At 39.4% G+C, this 17,515-nt stretch overlaps 1 pseudogene; it reads right to left on the reverse strand.

Moving 5' to 3' along the window:
• Positions 1-1,314: 1,314 nt before the first annotated feature.
• LOC138169184 (V-type proton ATPase subunit E 1 pseudogene) lies at positions 1,315-2,477 on the reverse strand (annotated as a pseudogene).
• Between the last annotated feature and the right edge of the window lie 15,038 nt (positions 2,478-17,515).

Raw genomic sequence — 17,515 nt, forward strand, 5'->3', positions numbered from 1 at the left:
TACATACACATATACACATATGAAGGCTGTGTGCTCCTTGAAGGCACAGATCACATCTAGTTCCAAATCTATTTTCCTACCTTTGTATGACTGTTTTTACTTTTGTTTTTGTATTCCCACTGCCTGGCACACAGCAGGGACTTAATAAATGCTTTCTGATTAATTGATTGACTAAGCTAGGCCCAATACTTGGAGTAGATCCTGGATTTTTATGACTAAGAAGGTCAGCCATAATACTTTCCTTGGTTGTTTTTGCCCAAGTTAAATACCTCCTACACCCATCCTAGACCCTACATTAGACTTTGTTTATACCTTTCTCGGTCATATGTACTTAGAATGTATTATTTTATCTTAGAGTTGTTTGTGTATATTTCTCTTTCCCTGTGTCGCAGATAGGTTGAAAGCTCCATGAGGGCAGGGGCTATGTTTTATTTAATTTTTAAATCTCCCCCCACACCTGGCACAGTGTGTTGCATATAGTAATGCTTAATATAGGTTTGTTAAATTGAATTAAGGTGGTGTAATTTGAGAGAACTTAGGAAAGTCCTGACCCTCCCCTATCTGTCTGCCATGCTACCTGAAATTCTACCATTAGAGTTCATTTCATAACAAGTGCTTGATGAATATTTGATGAATGAAGCTGGAGAAAATCATGAAACCCATGCTGACTGGGTTCTCTATTAATTTATGTTGCATAATCTTGACTAAGTCTTCACTTTGCCTAGGCAATCCTTTTATGTGTGCTTAATCCCCATTATTTATTTAATTAAATTAATTAAATAATAAATTAAATTCATTTTATTCATTATAGCAGCTATTCAAACCTTTTCATCCCTCTTCAAACCTCCAAAGGCTCCCTCTTCCCCATCCTCTCAGCTGAGAACCTTGTCTCATATTTCACTTTAAAAATAGAGGTCATTTGGTGGGAGGACATATTGAAGTCATACCTCCCCCAAGGCTTTGACCTGGGCCCTCCTCTTCTCCCTCTATACTGTATCACTTGGTAATCTCATCAGATTCCAAGGATTCATTTATCATCTCTATGTTGATTTTTCTAAGATCTACATATTCCCCCTAACCTCCAACTGCCTATTAGAGATCTAGAACTGAACGTACTATCAATATCTTAGACTCAACATGTCCAAATCTGAGCTCTTATCTTTCTCTAAACCTTCTTCTCTTTCCAGTTTTCCTATTACTGTCAAGGACACCTCCATTCTCTTAGTCATTCAGGCTCACCACTTAGGTATCATCCTTAACCCCTCACTCTCTCTCACCTCCCCAATCTGTTGCTGAGTCCTATTGATTCTATACTTTTTTTTTGATACACATATTTTTATTTTAATAAATAAAGCATGTTCATAGTTTGGGTTTTTGAATCACAGATATAACTGAGGAAAGCCTCCAAGCCCAAATAGTTAACAGGGGTAAAACTATTAATGCTGGAGTGAATGCATGCTTCTTATGCATATTAAAGTAACCTACAGAAATAGAATACAAAGAGGCTGTAATATACCTCACATACACAGCTCACTCCAATCTAAGACAGATCATAGAAGAAGGATTCGCAGTGAAAACCATGCAACTGATATGTAATACCCTTGTCCCTAGAACGTAGAGATCAGAACTTAGTCACCTCTAGGTTTCTTGACAGTTTTAAGTCCACATATCCTCTCCCAAAGTTAACACTTAGGCTGATGACATTCTACACAAAGGCTACTCCACTGAAGAACGAAGGACAATGTCAGAGCATCAGAAAGGAGGAACATTGATAGTTGTTTCTTCAGTTTTAGACACACATAACTCATCAATACAGCATATGGAATGGATCCCACCTCCTCAGAGGCTTAGTCCAAAAATTTCCTGTTGGCATTAGCACCAAACAAGGCTCCACGGACTTCTGGCATCATCTGCTGGGCTATGAGATCCAGCCTACTTTCTAGGGTATTAAAAACTTTTATTTTACGATCCCCGTTATAAATCTCCACACCTCCAGCTATTTCCTCTGGCAAGTATGCCTCCTGATCAACTTGGACATCAACATCTTTTGTAGTCGCTATCTTGTACATAGGGATAGCTTTTTGCACTGCAGCCTTGACCAGAGGGAGATCCTCTTTCTTGCAACGGACAATCATTCGTGGCTCAAGCAATTGGTATAATCCCTGAAGGACCAGACCATCCAAAAGCACCTGATACCTGGTCGTATCTTTCACTACCTTGGAGAGTCTCTGCTTTGCTTCATTTAATAAGTCTGAGATAAGGTCATCTCTGGCTCTGAGGACTTTCAACCTTGCCTGATTCATCAAGTTGGACATCTGAATTTTCTTTTGCTGCTCAATTTGTTTCTCCTTCTTCTCATAATATTCCATTATCTTTAGTCTCTGTGTTTGCACAAGACGACCTTTCTCAATGTTGAACTCTTCTTCTGCCTGCTTTTGGACGTCGGCGTCGCTGAGAGCCATGGTGACAGCAGCTACTCCTACCCTGAGCTGTCAGCCTCCAAGTACAGCAGAAGATGAAAAACAGTGATTCTATACTTTCATATAATTCCCTCTTCTCTCCTCTGACATCCTCACCACCCTGGTGCAAGCCCTCATCCCCTCACATCTGCACTATGACAATATAGTCATATATAGGTTGGTCCTCCCTGCCACAAATCTCTCCCTACTCCAGTCTATCTGCCCACTCAGCTGTCAAAGTGGGTCTGACACAGGTCTGACAATGTTAGAACCTTTACTCAATAAACTCTGATAGCTTCCTATCACCTCCAGGATCAAATATAAAATCCTCTATTTGACATTCAAAGCCCATCACACCCGATCTTTCCAGTCTTCTTTTACTTTAGATCCCACCATGTACCCTATGATCCAATGAGACAGGTCTCCTGGCTCTTCCATGAACAAGACACTCCATCTCTCAGTTCCAGGAATTTGCTATGGCCATTTCCCAGGCCTGGACTGTTCTCCCTTTTCATCTCCACCTCTGGGCTTCCCTAGCTTCCTTTGAGTCCTAGCTGAAATCTCCCTTTCTATAAGGAACTGTTGTCAATCCCCTTTTGTTGATTATATACAATTTATCCTGTATATAGCTTGTTTGTACATGTGTTTTCTCACCTGTTAGATTGTAAGCTGCTTGAGGGCAGGGGCTGTCTTTTGCCTCTGTTTTATCCCCAGCACTTAGCACAGCTGGGGATACCTAGCACATAGTAGACCCTTAATAAATCCTTGATTTGAATTGATGAATAAATGGTCAAATGAGGTAACAAATGAAGGCAGGAAGGAAGGAAACAAGCATTTATTAAAGGCCTACTATATGCCAAAGCTCTTTATAAATATTATCTCATTTAATGCTCTCAATGAGCTTGGGAGGTAGTTCCATTATTATTTCCATTTTACAGGTGAGAAAACTGAGGCAAACAGAGGTTAAATGAATTGTCTAAGGTCATCCAGTTAATAAGTATGTGAAGCTTCTTGACTCCAGGTTCGGTAATCTATCTCCTGTACCACTTAGCTATCTCTGAAATATGGAAAAAGATTGAAAAATATAAAATCTACACAAATGTGAGGTTTCTGTTATTGTCAAAATAACACTAATGTGTGTACAATTTAATAGAAGGAAAAAATTTCCCCAATTTCTAAAAACAAAGCAGGATACATATCATAGATAATGAAATCCAGAGGTTGAATAGGCCAGGTCAAACATGAAACTCAGGAAGGACCTAGTTGCACCTGTTTTGGGAACGCCCTCTGCTGCTATTTTATTGCTTTCAGGATCATGCCAACGGTGAGAAAAGTATGACAGATGTCACCAGACAGCTGCCAGAGATGATCAGGACAACACTTCCTGACTTCTCAAAGTCCTCTGCCCTAACCCTTCTTTGAAGCCCAACTTTTTTGACCAATGAGAATAAGGAAAAGGATTTCAAAAGACTATGTCTCTAGAACCATTAACCATTGTCCTTCTATGTGGGAGGGAAGGAGAGGATGCAGAGGAAGGAAGTGGGAATCGTGACGTTTGGGCTGGAAGGGAATTTTAAGAACCATCTAATCCAATTTCCTCATTTTACAGATGAGGAAACTGAAGGGTAGAGGGCAAATAATTCTTCTAAGGTCACACTGGCAATAAATCATAGGACTGGCTTTCTAATCTAGACTCTTGGAAAGCAATTTCCCCAGCTACTAAAGAATAAAGAGAATAAAGCTTACATAAACACACACACGTATGTGTATTATGTTTACATATACATGCACACAGTGCACATAGGCACATTCCATGTATCATACACATGTGCATATATTTATTTATATGTATATATAGTACACCCACATACCCACCTATGTGTATATTTTATGAGTGTGTATATAGTATAAATAGCGTGTATATATCTATGTACATGCATGTGTGTTTATACTTACATGTATACACATATGTGTTTATGTGTGTACACACAGATATGTATATATAGAAAACTTTTAGTCTCCATACTCCTAAGTAGTTTAGAAGCCTAATCCTACAATGTGATCTTGGGCAAATTATTAACCTTTGCCCTTCAGTTTCCTCATCTATAAAATGAGGAGGTTAGACTAGATGATTTTTAAGATTACTTTGCAGCTTGCTGTATCTCTCTGTCTATCTATCTTGTCTGAAAGGGGTAGAGTGATTGAAAGGAGAGCTAGTTGTTGGACTTGGAAACAAAGGAAACACCTGAAGCATTTACATTACAACAACACTATGGGACAAGTTTCTGGGTATTATTGTTCTCCTCTTACTAATGAGGAAACAGAAGTGATTTGTCCAAGATTGTACGACTCCTAAATATCAAAGCAGGATTTGAATCTATGGCTTTCCTGATTGGAAATGCAATGTTCTTTCTATTATACCAGGCTTTTATCTAAGTACTGAACATCTTATTTTGCTAGACTAATTTATTTTACTCTTATTATATGTGTCTGACCCTAAACTAATAAATTTTTAATTAAATTTTATTAAATTTTAATTAATTTTTTATTAATTTAATTAAATATGTTAATATTTATATTGATCCATGATTGATAAATTAAATAATAAATTAATTAAATGTTAAATTAATGATCATTTTTTAAAAATCACAAAATAAACATGTCAAACATTTACTGTGTTAGGAGATAAGAAGTCAACAATGATAGCTGTAATCCACAATATTACATATTGTATAATGATATGCTGTAGCTGTAATCCACAATCTACAATATTACATGATTAAGTGCATTAGAGAACTACAAAATAAAGCAGTTTACATTTGACCTTATAGGCTATTGAGTGGTTGATCTGAGGTAGGATGACGAACTTCTCGTCTACACCAGGAATATCAACAGAATCCCTTTCAGAGTGGAATCCTGGAGAGTCCAGTAAAAGGGAAGCAGATGAATGTAGCACTGGACCTACAGACAAGAACACCAGGGTTGGACTCCTGACTCAGACACCTAGTAGTATCTAGTAGAGCCGATTTAACCTCTTGGGCTTACTTTCCTCGCCTGTAAAATGAGAGGGTTGGACTCAGTGATCCCCAAACTTTAAATACCCCTTCTAGCTCTAAACCTAAAATTATTCCCAGTAAGTGAGGAGGTCTTAGGAAACAAGCCCCTACTATAGTCTGGATTGTAGTGTTTTGCACTGCAGAGAGCCTGGGTAAGTAATTTCACCTCTTGATCTCCTTGATCTCCTATCACTTCTAGCCCTAAAATTCTGTGACTGTATAATTCTAAGTTTATCCTATTCCCATTCCCATCTCTTTCTGCTGCCCTCTTTTCTGATACTGCAACTAGTCAGTGCTGGGTCATAACTTAGCAGAGAAGCTGCTTTGGCTGCTGATGCAGGTAAAGGATAACTAACCTTGGGAAGAATCCTGTAGAAAACTAAATTTCCTTTGAGTTTACCAGCTCCCATTTTCATATGCCTCTACACAAATGCATTCACATCAAGAGAATCCAGGTAGACTTGAGTTCAAATCTCTTCACCTCAGACACTTACTAGCTATGTGATCCTGTCCAACTCACTTAATTACTTTAAGCCTCAGTTCCTTCATCTGTAAAATGGGGAGAACAATGATACCTACCTCACAAGATGGTTGTGAGGATCAAATGAAATAATCTATGAAAATTGCTTTGTAAACTTTAAAGCATTATATAAATGTTAGTCACTATTACTACTACTATTACTATTGTTATTACTTCAAGAGTCATGTGGTTTATGTTGAAGGAACCTTAGAAATCATTTATTTAACCTTTTTATCTTACAGAGAAGGAAACTGAGGCCATAGAGGATGTAGGTTCAAAGATCAAAGAGATCTCAGAGGTCGTCTAGACCAATCCCTTCATTTGACAGAGTGGGAAAGTGAGGTGAAATGACTTGGTCATTCAGCTGACAAGTGGCAGATTTGGGATTTCATCTCATATTCTCTGACTCTTCTGATTGCACCATAACTTCCTCTAAGGCTGGGCTGGACTGGGCTATCTCCCAAGGAGCTAGACATATCCTGTGCCTCATTCTGAAGGATGTATACCTCACTCAGGTCTATCACACATGGCCCGCTCCATTTTTTATCCTCTTTTGTCCCTTTCCCACTATTAAAATCTGCCTCAGGAAAGGATCCAAAGTCATTCACACTGAAGTGCAGTGTGCTTAATATGTCTCTTCTCACAGGGTCATTTGTATTTTAAAGAAGGACCAAGTCTGGGTGAAGAAAAAAGACCAGTGCAATAAAATTTCAGAGATTAATAAGCTAGTTACAAAAGCGGGTTGTTCTGGGTGTCTGTCTGTTTTTTGAAGGGGAGGGGTGTAGGGTTAAGGTAGTTTTATTCTGAGTCTCTAACATCCTATCACATTGGTGGGTGGCCCCCTATTCAAAAGGTGTCATTGTGTTTTGGTTTAAACCCAGGGACACTATTATGTGCTATTATGAAAGAGATGATTCTCTTGGATCATGCTGTTTAACCTCATGAGGGATGTGCTAAAGGGCACATACAACCTTGTGTGCCTCCTCCCCACCCCATAAAGGGTTGCTGACATCAAAGAGGAGGAGTCACTGAGGCAGGAAAAGCCATTTATTCAGTAGATTTTAAAGAGAGAGAAAATATCCATTCAATCTCTTCTTTCTTCTGAATATGACTTGGAATTCTCGAGTTCTCCCACAAGTTGGGGAGGGGAAAGGACTCTTCCCCCTCCCCACCCAGCACCCTGGATTCTCTGGGAACATGTATGTGTGCTGTCTAGGTGAACCTGAGCCTGAATCACAAGGCTCTGAATACCTCTTCTGCTCTGAGTAGCTTTCCCTCAGTATAGGTGATTGAATAAAGACCTTGAAAAAGATACTTCCAGCCATGAGAGATCAGGAGCTCCTGGGTCCCACGGTCAGCACTAACTGTACCTTGAGAGCTGTTTGGAGGATGTGGCCACTTAAGGAAGGGAATTTCCAAGCCATTACCCTGACTTGTTGGAAGATGTGGACCTTGAGGGAGTTGTTTGTAAAATGCTGAGTCAAGCTGAAATGGCTGCTCAACTGCATCACTAATTGTTTCATGTTTTATTGTTTTCAAGAATTAACCTCCTAGGGAAAAAAATCATAGGAGTTCTAGGTGATACTATATAATATTTTTGTTTCATGTTTTATTGTTTTCAAGAATTAATCTCCTAGGGAAAAATCATAGGAGTTCTAGGTGATACTATATCATATTTTTGTCTTTGTCAATGCATAGTTATAATTCTTTTGTGCTTAAAGGATGTCTTTTATGTTTGAAGAATGTTTTTGTGTGCATAAAGTAAACAGTGATCATATATCAGATCGAAATTGCATGATGAATATCTTTCTGCTCTCTTTTGGGGAGATTCTAGGCATGAACCAACCTTAAACTCAAGGTGATTTTCCCCAGGGTTCCAGTATGAAGGCCTAAAGAGCCAGAGACAAGGAAGAAAAAAAGAGTTGGTCCCTCTCTCAAGAGGCCAGGATGCCCTAAGACTGAAATGGTCTCCTTTTGTAAGACCAGAGCAAGTCCCTCTTAATGGGAAAGCGAATTCTCAACCCCACCTCCCCTGGGCCAACAACAGGATCTGTTGTTACACTAATAATAATAATAATCTTAATAGAAAAACCTTGCTGGGAACAATGGTTTGCTTTTGGCTCTCTGGGTGATAATATGTAGCTCCCGGCCACAGGAGGAGTTTGGTTCTTTAATTACTGTGCAAGCAGAGTGGAGAGGAATTCATGGTTCATCTGGGAGGAGGGCTGGTCTGGGGTTAACATTCAACAAGGGTTTTGTAAGGGGGGATCAGCTCTTTAAAGTCTGTCCTCCCTCCCCAGCGTGTGGGCCCCAATGGGCCCAGATCTAAGGAGGGGACTTGACTCATGCCAGCTCCTATGTTTCCTGCCAGAAATGGATATGTCTCCTATCCAGGTGTTCTATTATGAGAACATCATAGGGGCAGCACCTAAAGGAAATTTACTGGTAAGGACCTGGGGGAGAGGGGTGGGACCTGGCAGCCCTGCAGAGCACTGATCCACCCTCCATCCAATGTGCTAATGTGTGTACCTCTGCCCACGCTGTTCTTTTATAACACAGCAAAAGCCTTTCTCTGGAAAATGGACATGTGACCCAACTCTCTTACTGGGCCAAGACTCTGGCTAGAGACAAACAGATTCTTCCCAGATAAGACTCAGAATGTAGCAAGGACATCCCTTCAGCAGGGAAAAAAAAAAACCGAAGGGGAAAGAAGGAGCATAGTTCTGGTAATTTTGATCATAGAGATCTCATAATATGGAGGGATAGAGAGCAAAAAAAAAAAAAAACAACCAAGAACAAGTCTTATATATATAGGTAGAATTGTAGGGTCTTTCACATATTAGTATTTTTGTTGAATTGAATTGATGTGGCATTATCTGAAAGGTATTTGGCAGCTCCCCACTTTTCACCACCCTGTTTCCAAATATTTTCCTACTTCTCTGCCACACTGTCTGAAATCCCACCATTTGAGTGAGGAAGGGGAGTATTTAACAGTTCTTCTCCTTTAAAAGACAAATATCCTGATAACTTTATCCCATTTGCTTAAAGAGGACCTCAGGCTGTGATATCTGGTACCCCAATGATGAACAAGATTTTTTCAGCTAATATGGCCTGACTAGATGAGGAGACCTTTTTCTCTTCCCCACTCCATCTGTGTGGAGGGAAATCAGTATAGAGGATAGATATCTAGCTTCAGAGTCAGGAAGACCTGAGTTCAAATTCTATCATCTCTGACACATACTCCCTGGATGTACCTGGGCAAGAAAGAGGGACTTCTCAATATCCTCAGGCAGCTCATTAAAACTATAAGTTAAACATGAGCTGTCTATCTACATTGGTAAAGGGAATTTTCTGTATTAATAAAACTGGACCAAAAAATAATCTGTCTAGGTCAGTGGTCCTTTTTTCTCTTCCCACTTCATGTTGTTCTTTCCAAAACTGTACACTCCATGAGAGAGAATAGCCAGGGTTTTCTGAAGGAGAAATAGGTTTTTCTTTCACTCAAGGGTAGACTATTAGCTTGCTGTTGTTTTATAGTCTCCTTTGACCTAAAAATCTGAACCTCATTTGAATGCAAATTCTATTGGGAAAGTAATTCTTTAGGGTATTATTTGTCATTTATAACAATGTGTGAAGGAAGAACAGAGAGTTTTAGTATGAAAGTCATCTGCTTATTTACTTTTAATCTTGGTAATTAAATTCCTCACTGGCAGATTCAACACTAGCCCAGAATCTGAAACTAGCCCTGACACTAGGCAAAGCAATGCTTCCATCCATGTAAAATTAGGGTGTTGGACAATAAGAAATCTGGAAACCTTCCACTTCTGTGGATTTGGAATATAATCCTATGTCAACAGTACCACAGATGCCCAGGCAGACCCCTTCCCACAAAAAGTCTCCAACTTTAGACCCACAGATTGGATTTAGATCTGGGAAAGCTTGATCCCAAAGGGGGATAGTTCAAAATTTCCTCAACCTCTTTGGATTATTCTTCCTACCCTGGAATAACACTCATGAGGAAATTTCTGAAGCAAATCCCCAAAAGGATTAACAAGATTTTTTTCTGAATAAAGTACTCAATGCACAAAGTAGATCTCAGGTATAGGACAGCTATTTATTTCATCTACCACAAAAAAGATTGTAACACAGAAAACCAATAAGTATGAACTGAAAAATACTTAAAACATGAAACTGTAATCCATTACTCCTACTATACAGTCCTAAGAGGTAAAGACAACTTTGTAAGACTGCTCAACAATTAATTCACATTCATTCTGAATCTGCATTTTTAAGCAGCTCACAAGTCTATATCTTCTCACCAGTCAGGCTACAGAATCCTCCTAGCCTAACACCATTATCTTTTTATGTTGTGGTGAATACCTTCCACAAGGCTCATGTCTTCTCTAGCTCATGAGTTAGCACCAAAATGGAAATACCATTTCTCAAAATCACTATTCAGTGACCTGGATTTAGGTATAGAAATACAAAGTAGAAGAGGGAGCCAAGAACTTGAGGTCTAGTCTCAAACTTACATAAATACATATTCTTGTTGCCCTGAGTGTGAAGTCAGTCAGTCAAAAAATAAACATTTATTAAGTTTCTATTATGGGCCAGGCATGGTGCTAACCACTAGGGATACAAAAAGAGGGAAAATACAGTTTCTTCCCTCAAGGAGCTTATAATCTAATGGGGGGGGGGAGAGACAACAAGCAAATAAATATGCATAAACAAGCTATATACAGGATAAGTAAAAAGTAATTAAGAAAAGGAAGACATTAGAATCAAAAGGGGTTGAAAAAGGCTTTCTGTAGAAAATGGGATTTTAGTTGAGACTTAAAGAAAGCCAAGGAGAATTAGGAGTCAGAGATGAAGTGGTAGAGCATTCCAGGCACAGAGGACAAGCAAGAGAAAATGCCTGGAATGGAAAATGGAAGAGTCTTGTTCATAGAACACCAAGAGGGCCAGCATCAAGGAATGGCAGAAAGTAAGGTGTAAGAAAACTGGAAATATAAGAGAGGGTTAGGTTATGAAATGTGAGTCATCATTGCTGCTCTTGGGAGCAATTAGTGGTAGTGGTAAGAGAACTGACATTAGATGTGTCCCAACAAAGATGCCACCTAAAAAGTGTCTAGCAACAGTTTCTTCACAATCCGCAGAGTCTACAGAATGGGTGCTTCTTCCAGGATTGGTTATAATCTTTGTTGAAACTATCTGCTGCTTTTATAATTTGTTCTTTAACTTACCCATTTTTTTGGATTGCTATTTAGTCTTCTTTATTTTTGTTTTAAATACATTTTTATTGAAGTTCAAATTAATTTGAATCACTCCTTTGGTGGCCCTTTACTGAATATGATTTTTATTGCTTCAAGTTTAAAATCTCTGTTTTCCTACATTTATGAGTTTTTTGATGCCTTAATACATGATCAATTTTTGTAAAGTTGCTGTGCATAGCTAAGAAGTATGTATATTTCTTTCTAGTCTGATTCAATAACTACCTGAGATCTATCATACCTAACTTTTATAAAATTCTACTCAGCTATTTCTTATAAATTTCTTTTTTTGTAGTTGTTTAACTTATCTAGATCTCAAAGGGGTACATTAAGGTCCTCCAGTATTAGAGTTTTACTATCTTTATAACTAATTTAATTTTTTCCTTTGAAAATTCAGATGCTATGCCATTTGGTGCATATATTAGTATTTATATTAATTTGTTATCTATGGTATCTTTCAGTATAAGACAATTTTTCTGTTTAATCTCCTTTAATAAAGTCTGCTTTTGCTGTTTCCTTGACTGAAATTATGATTGCTTTCTTTTGGACTTCAACAGAATCATAATAGATTTTGTTCCAGCTCCTTATTTTAATTCTGTGTGAATTTTTAGGTTTTATATATTTCTTATAAATGACACATTGTTGGATTTTGCTTTCTAATGCATTCTGTTTTCCTCTTCCATTTTATAGGTGAGTGCATCCCATTTATATTCAGTTATTTTCATTAATTGTATACATTTCCTTCTATCTTATCCTGTTAAACTTTTTTCTTTTTGTTTCTTTCTCTTTTTTTATGAAGAAGAGAGTGCTGAGAGGCAGAGCCAAGATGGCGGAGTAGAAGCAGGACCTCCCCGCTGCTCCTGCTTCCACCTTCCCCAATCCATGTAAAAAGGGGACTCTAAACAAACTTTGGAGCTGCAGAACCCACAAAATGACACAGAGAAGCTAACCTCCCGCTGAGGACAGCCCAGCAGGCCAGCAGGAATTGGCCAGTGCAGCGCTCTGGAAACAGAGCCCAGCCCCACGCTGAGGCTTTAGCCCCACCCTGAGGCTTTAGCCCCAGGGCGGGCCTGACTAGCCACAGCCAGAGGGACTCCAGATCAGCAGCAGCTGTGGCCGTTTCCAGATTTAGCAACACACAGATGCAAAGGACAAAGTGAGATGTCAGTGCACTCTGGACTTTGGGACCAGTAAGTGGGAGTGTGTGGCTTTTGCCCCCGGGGCGAGAAGCTGCTGAAGCACTGGCACAGCCAGCCAGTGCCACGTGGCAGTTTCAGCTCCAGGCCTGCAGAGTGTAGGGGGACCAAGCACCAGTCTGAGGGGTAATCACTCTTGCTTTAACCTGCTTGGATCTGGATTGCAGTCTAGAATGGAGGTCCTGGGGTATATGTCCAGCTTGCCAGAGAATGTGGAAACCTCAGAAAGGGTACCCATCTAATACCTCCGGCAACTGAGAAAGCCCCAGCATTTGGGACGAAAGCTCCCCTGTCTGGTGGCAGAGTCCTACTGTGGCAAAAAGACCAGGGGTCAAGTGACTGAGGGTGACATGACCAGGCAAAGGAAACAAAGCAGACAGAAGATTCCAACATTACACTCCTATTTTGGCGACAAAAAGGAACAAAGCATGGAACAGGAGGAAGACAGTGAAGTCAGAACACCTGCACCAAAAGCTTCAAAGGAAAATATGAGCTGGTTACAGGCCATAGAGGACCTTAAGAAGCAGATAAGAGAAGTGGAGGAAAAACTGGGAAGAGAAATGAGAACAATGCAAGAAAATTATGAAATGAGAGTCAACAGCCTGACTGAGGAAAATAACACCTTAAAAAATAGACTAACTCAATTGGCAAAAGAGGCTCAAAAAGGCAATAAGGAGAAGAATGCCTTAAAAAGTCAAATTTGCCAGATGGAAAAAGAATCTCAAAAGCTCAATGAGGAGAATCATGGCTTCAGAATTACATTGGAGCAAATGGAAGCCAATGACTTTATGAGAAATCAAGATGCTGTTAAACAGATCCAAACAAATGAAAGAAAAGAAGGCAATGTGAAATATCTCATGGGAAAAACCACTGACCTGGAAAATAGATTCAGGAGAGATAATTTAAAAATTATTGGACTACCAGAAAGCCATGATCAAAGTAAGAACCTAGAAATCATTCTCCAGGAAGTTCTCAAAGAAAACTGCGCTGATGTTTTAGAATCAGAGGGCAAAATAGAGGTTGAAAGAATCCACTCATCATCTTCTGAAAAAGATCCCAAAAAGAAAACTCCTAGGAATATTATAGCTAGGTTCTGGAATTCCCAGATTAAGGAGAGAATATTACAAGCAGCCAGGAAGAAACAATTTGAATATTGTGGAAACATAATCAGGATAACCCAGGATCTGGCAGCTTCTACACTGAGGGATCGAAGGGCTTGGAATATGATATTCCGGAGGGCAAAGGAGCTGGGATTAAAACCAAGAGTCACCTACCCAGCAAAACTGAGTATCATGTTTCATGGGAAAATATGGTCATTCAGTGGAATAGAGGACTTTCAAGCATTCTTGCTGAAAAAAACCAGAGTTGAATAGAAAATTTGACATTCAGATACAAGAAGCAAGAGAAGCATGAGAAGGTAAACAGGGAAAAGAAATCATAAGGAACTTATCAAAGTTGAACTATTAACATTCCTACATGGAAAAACAATAATTGTAACTGATGAAACTTTTCTCAGTAGTTGAAGGGAATAGAAATATATATGTCTACATATGAGGGAATATGGGCATATGAATACATATGTGAATTTGTGTATATATGTTTACAGGTATACATAGATAGAGAGCACAGGACCAATTTAACAGGAAGGGATGATACTTAAAAGGTGAAATTAAGAGGTGAGAGGAATATAATGAGAGGAGATGGGGAGAGACAGAATGGGGTAAACTATCTCATACAGAAGAGGCAAGGGAAAATAATTACAATGGACGGGAAGAATAGGAAGGCAAAAGGGAATGGGTCAACCTTATTCCCATTGAATATGGCTTGAGGAGGGAATGAAATACACACTAAATAGGTTATCTCACCTTCCAGGAGAGTAGAGGGGGAAGGGGATGAAAGAGGGGATGATGGAAGGGAGGGCAGGCTGGAGGGGGAGGGAAGTTGCAAGCACCCACTTTTGAAAAGGGACAGGATTAAAGTAGAGAACAGAACAAGTGGGAGGTGGGATAGGAGGGAGGGAAATATAGTCAGTCTTTTACAATATATCTACTATGTTTTTGTTTTGCATTACCCACACATGTATGTCCTATAATGAACTGCTTATCTTCCCAGTAAGGATGGGTGACAAGAGAGGAAGGGAATGAATCTGGAATTCAAAGTTTTAAAATCAAATATTCAAATATGTATATATATATGTATATATATATACACTATTATCAATACTATTTTACATGTAATTGGGAAATAAGATATACAGGCACTGGGGCATAGAGATCCACTGGAAAAGTGGAAAGGGGTATGGGAGATAATATGGGAGACAGCAGATTGGAGAAGGGGATATCCTGTGGGACTGCTATTTTGGGGGGGTGGGTAGGGGAAAAACGGGGAGAAAATTTGTAACTCAAAATCTGGCAGAATAAAAAAGAAGAGAGTGCTGAGTGAGAAGTTTGTTCAGCACTAGTGCTTTAGGTCGATACAATCTGCTTCTGCTCTCTTGACTCTCTTCTCTTTCCTTCACACAGAGCCCAATGACAGATTCTTACTTTTTATCTCTTTCCCTTTCACCTCCTCTTTTCTCTCCAGTCTCCTTACTTAGAAGTTGTTTTGCTTAAGACTCATCACTCCCCAAATCTACCCTCCCTTATATTCTTCCTTCTTCCCTTTCTTTCTCATTTTCCTGTTGAGTAAAATATATTTCTGTACCAAACTGTGCATGTCTTCCCTCCTTTGAGCAATTCATATTAAAGGAAGGTTCAAAGGTCAGCCTGTCCCCACACTTCTTCATCCTTTGCATAGTCTTCTACCTGTATACTCCAATTATATGAAATAATTTCCATGACCCTTCCTCTTCCCCTCTCCCCAGTGTATTTCCTTTCCCCTCCTTTTTCTTTCTTCTTTTAAGATCATTTAATATAACAAAACCACTTCTAGGTTTTCTGCCTTATTAGATTCCCTCTATGACCTTGGTGATATTAGAGTTTTGAGGGGACACTTATAACATCTCTCAATAATGGAATGTAAATAGTTTATCCTTGTTTAGTCCCTTCCAATTGCTCATGTATATTTCTTCTTTTATGTTTCTCTTGAATATTTTGCTTATATTCCAAAGCTTCTACTAAGTTCTGATCCTTTTATCAGGAATGCTTGGATGCTGGGAAGTCCTCTATTTCCTTAAGGACAACCTGGCTCTGAGATACGGCGACTGAACACCCAGTTGGCAAGTATTCCTGCTCTCAGCACAGTATTAGGCTCCTCTATTCTGGATCCTGGATCTCATCTTACCCTAGTGTATGACTTCAGGCCACAGTAGGTCCCTAAGCTGGAAAGCTCTGCATTACCCTCCTGATTAAACTTGTCCTGCAGACCTCTGTCTCCCTACACCAATCTAGGACAGAAAAATATCTCACTGTAACTTTTTTCCTTGAATTTCCCCATCTGGATTTAGTCTAGTACATTTTCTAGGTTTTTGTAGAGTAGTTTGGAGGGGGAACTGTGTTGCTTACTTCTATTCCATTTTGGGTGGCTCTCTTCAGTTTTCTATCAACAAGCATTGATTTAGGGCTTACTATGTGTTGATTACTATGCTAATCACTGGGCACACAAAAAAGGCAAAAAAAATGCAGGCCCTCAAGAAGCTCATATTCTAATGGGGGAGACAACATGCAAATAATTATGTCCAAACAAGATATATACAAGATGGATTAGAGATAATCTCAGAGGGGAGGCATAGTGTAATGAGAGACTTGGAAAGCTTAGTCATAGAAAATGAGATTTTAGTTGAGACTTGAGGGAAGTCAATCTAAGAGATAGAGATGAGGAAGGAGAACATTCTAGTAATGGAGAAGAGGCAGTGAAAATATAGGCAGTCAGGAGATTGAGTGTCTTCTGTGAGGAATAGCAAGGAGGCAAGTGTGAATGAAGTGTAAAGGATGCTGGGGGCGTTAGATGTAAACATTCTAGAAAAAAATGGAAAAGACCAGGTTAGGAAGGACTGTAAATGCTGAACAGAGGATTTTATATTTATTCTTGAAGTTTAGGTGAGTGACATGGTCAGACATGTATTTTAGGAATAGAATTTTGAATAGTCAAGTAGAGGATAGTTTGGAGTGGGGAGAAACTAGAGACAGGGAGACCAACTAGAAGGCTATTGAAATATTCCAGGCACACAGTGATGAGGGTCTGCAGCAGGACAGCTGCAATGTCAGAGGAGAAAGGAATTATATGTGTATGTACGTGTGGACATGTGTAAATACACAAGTGTTTATATGTACATATAAACATGTGTGTATATATACATAAATACATACACACATACATATATATATAATCCCCATTTAATAAACTCTAATGGCTTTCCTTTACCTCCAAGATCAGATATAAAATCCTCTGTCTTTTAAAGCCCTTCATAATGTGGCCTCTCCCTTTCTTTCCAGTCTTCTTACATTTTACTTCTTTCCATGTATGCCAAGATCCAGTGACACTGACCTCCTTGCTATTCATCACACGTGACATTCCATCTCCCAACTTCAGACAGCTAAGAGGTGCTGTGGATAGAGTGCCAGGCCTGGAGTCAGGAGGATCTGAGTTCAAATATGACCTCAGACACTTACAAGCTGTGTGACACTGGGCAAGTCACTTAACCCTGTTTGCCTCAGTTTCCTTGTCTATAAAATAAGCTGGAGGACATAGCAACCCCCTCTAGTGTCTTTGCCAAGAAAACCACCAAAAAGGTCACAGAGTCAGATCCAATTGAACAACAAATATATATGTGTGTATACATATATACACACACAAGAGATGTTACTAATATAGAATCAACAGGACTTGGCAAGACATTGAATATGGGGAAAGAGAGAGAGGGAGAGAGAGAGAGAGAGAGAGAGAGAGAGAGAGAGAGAGAGAGAGAGAGAGAGAGAGAGAGAGAGAGAGAGAGAGAGAGAGAGAGAGAGAGAGAGAGAGAGAGAGACAGAGAGAGAGAGAGAGAGAGAGAGAGAGAGAGAGAGAGAGAGAGAGA

Source organism: Petaurus breviceps, unplaced genomic scaffold, assembly GCF_028583685.1.
Source record: "Petaurus breviceps papuanus isolate PSGF00001 unplaced genomic scaffold, PetGlider_PUasm1.0 37, whole genome shotgun sequence".
In the NCBI taxonomy this organism is placed as follows: domain Eukaryota; kingdom Metazoa; phylum Chordata; class Mammalia; order Diprotodontia; family Petauridae; genus Petaurus; species Petaurus breviceps.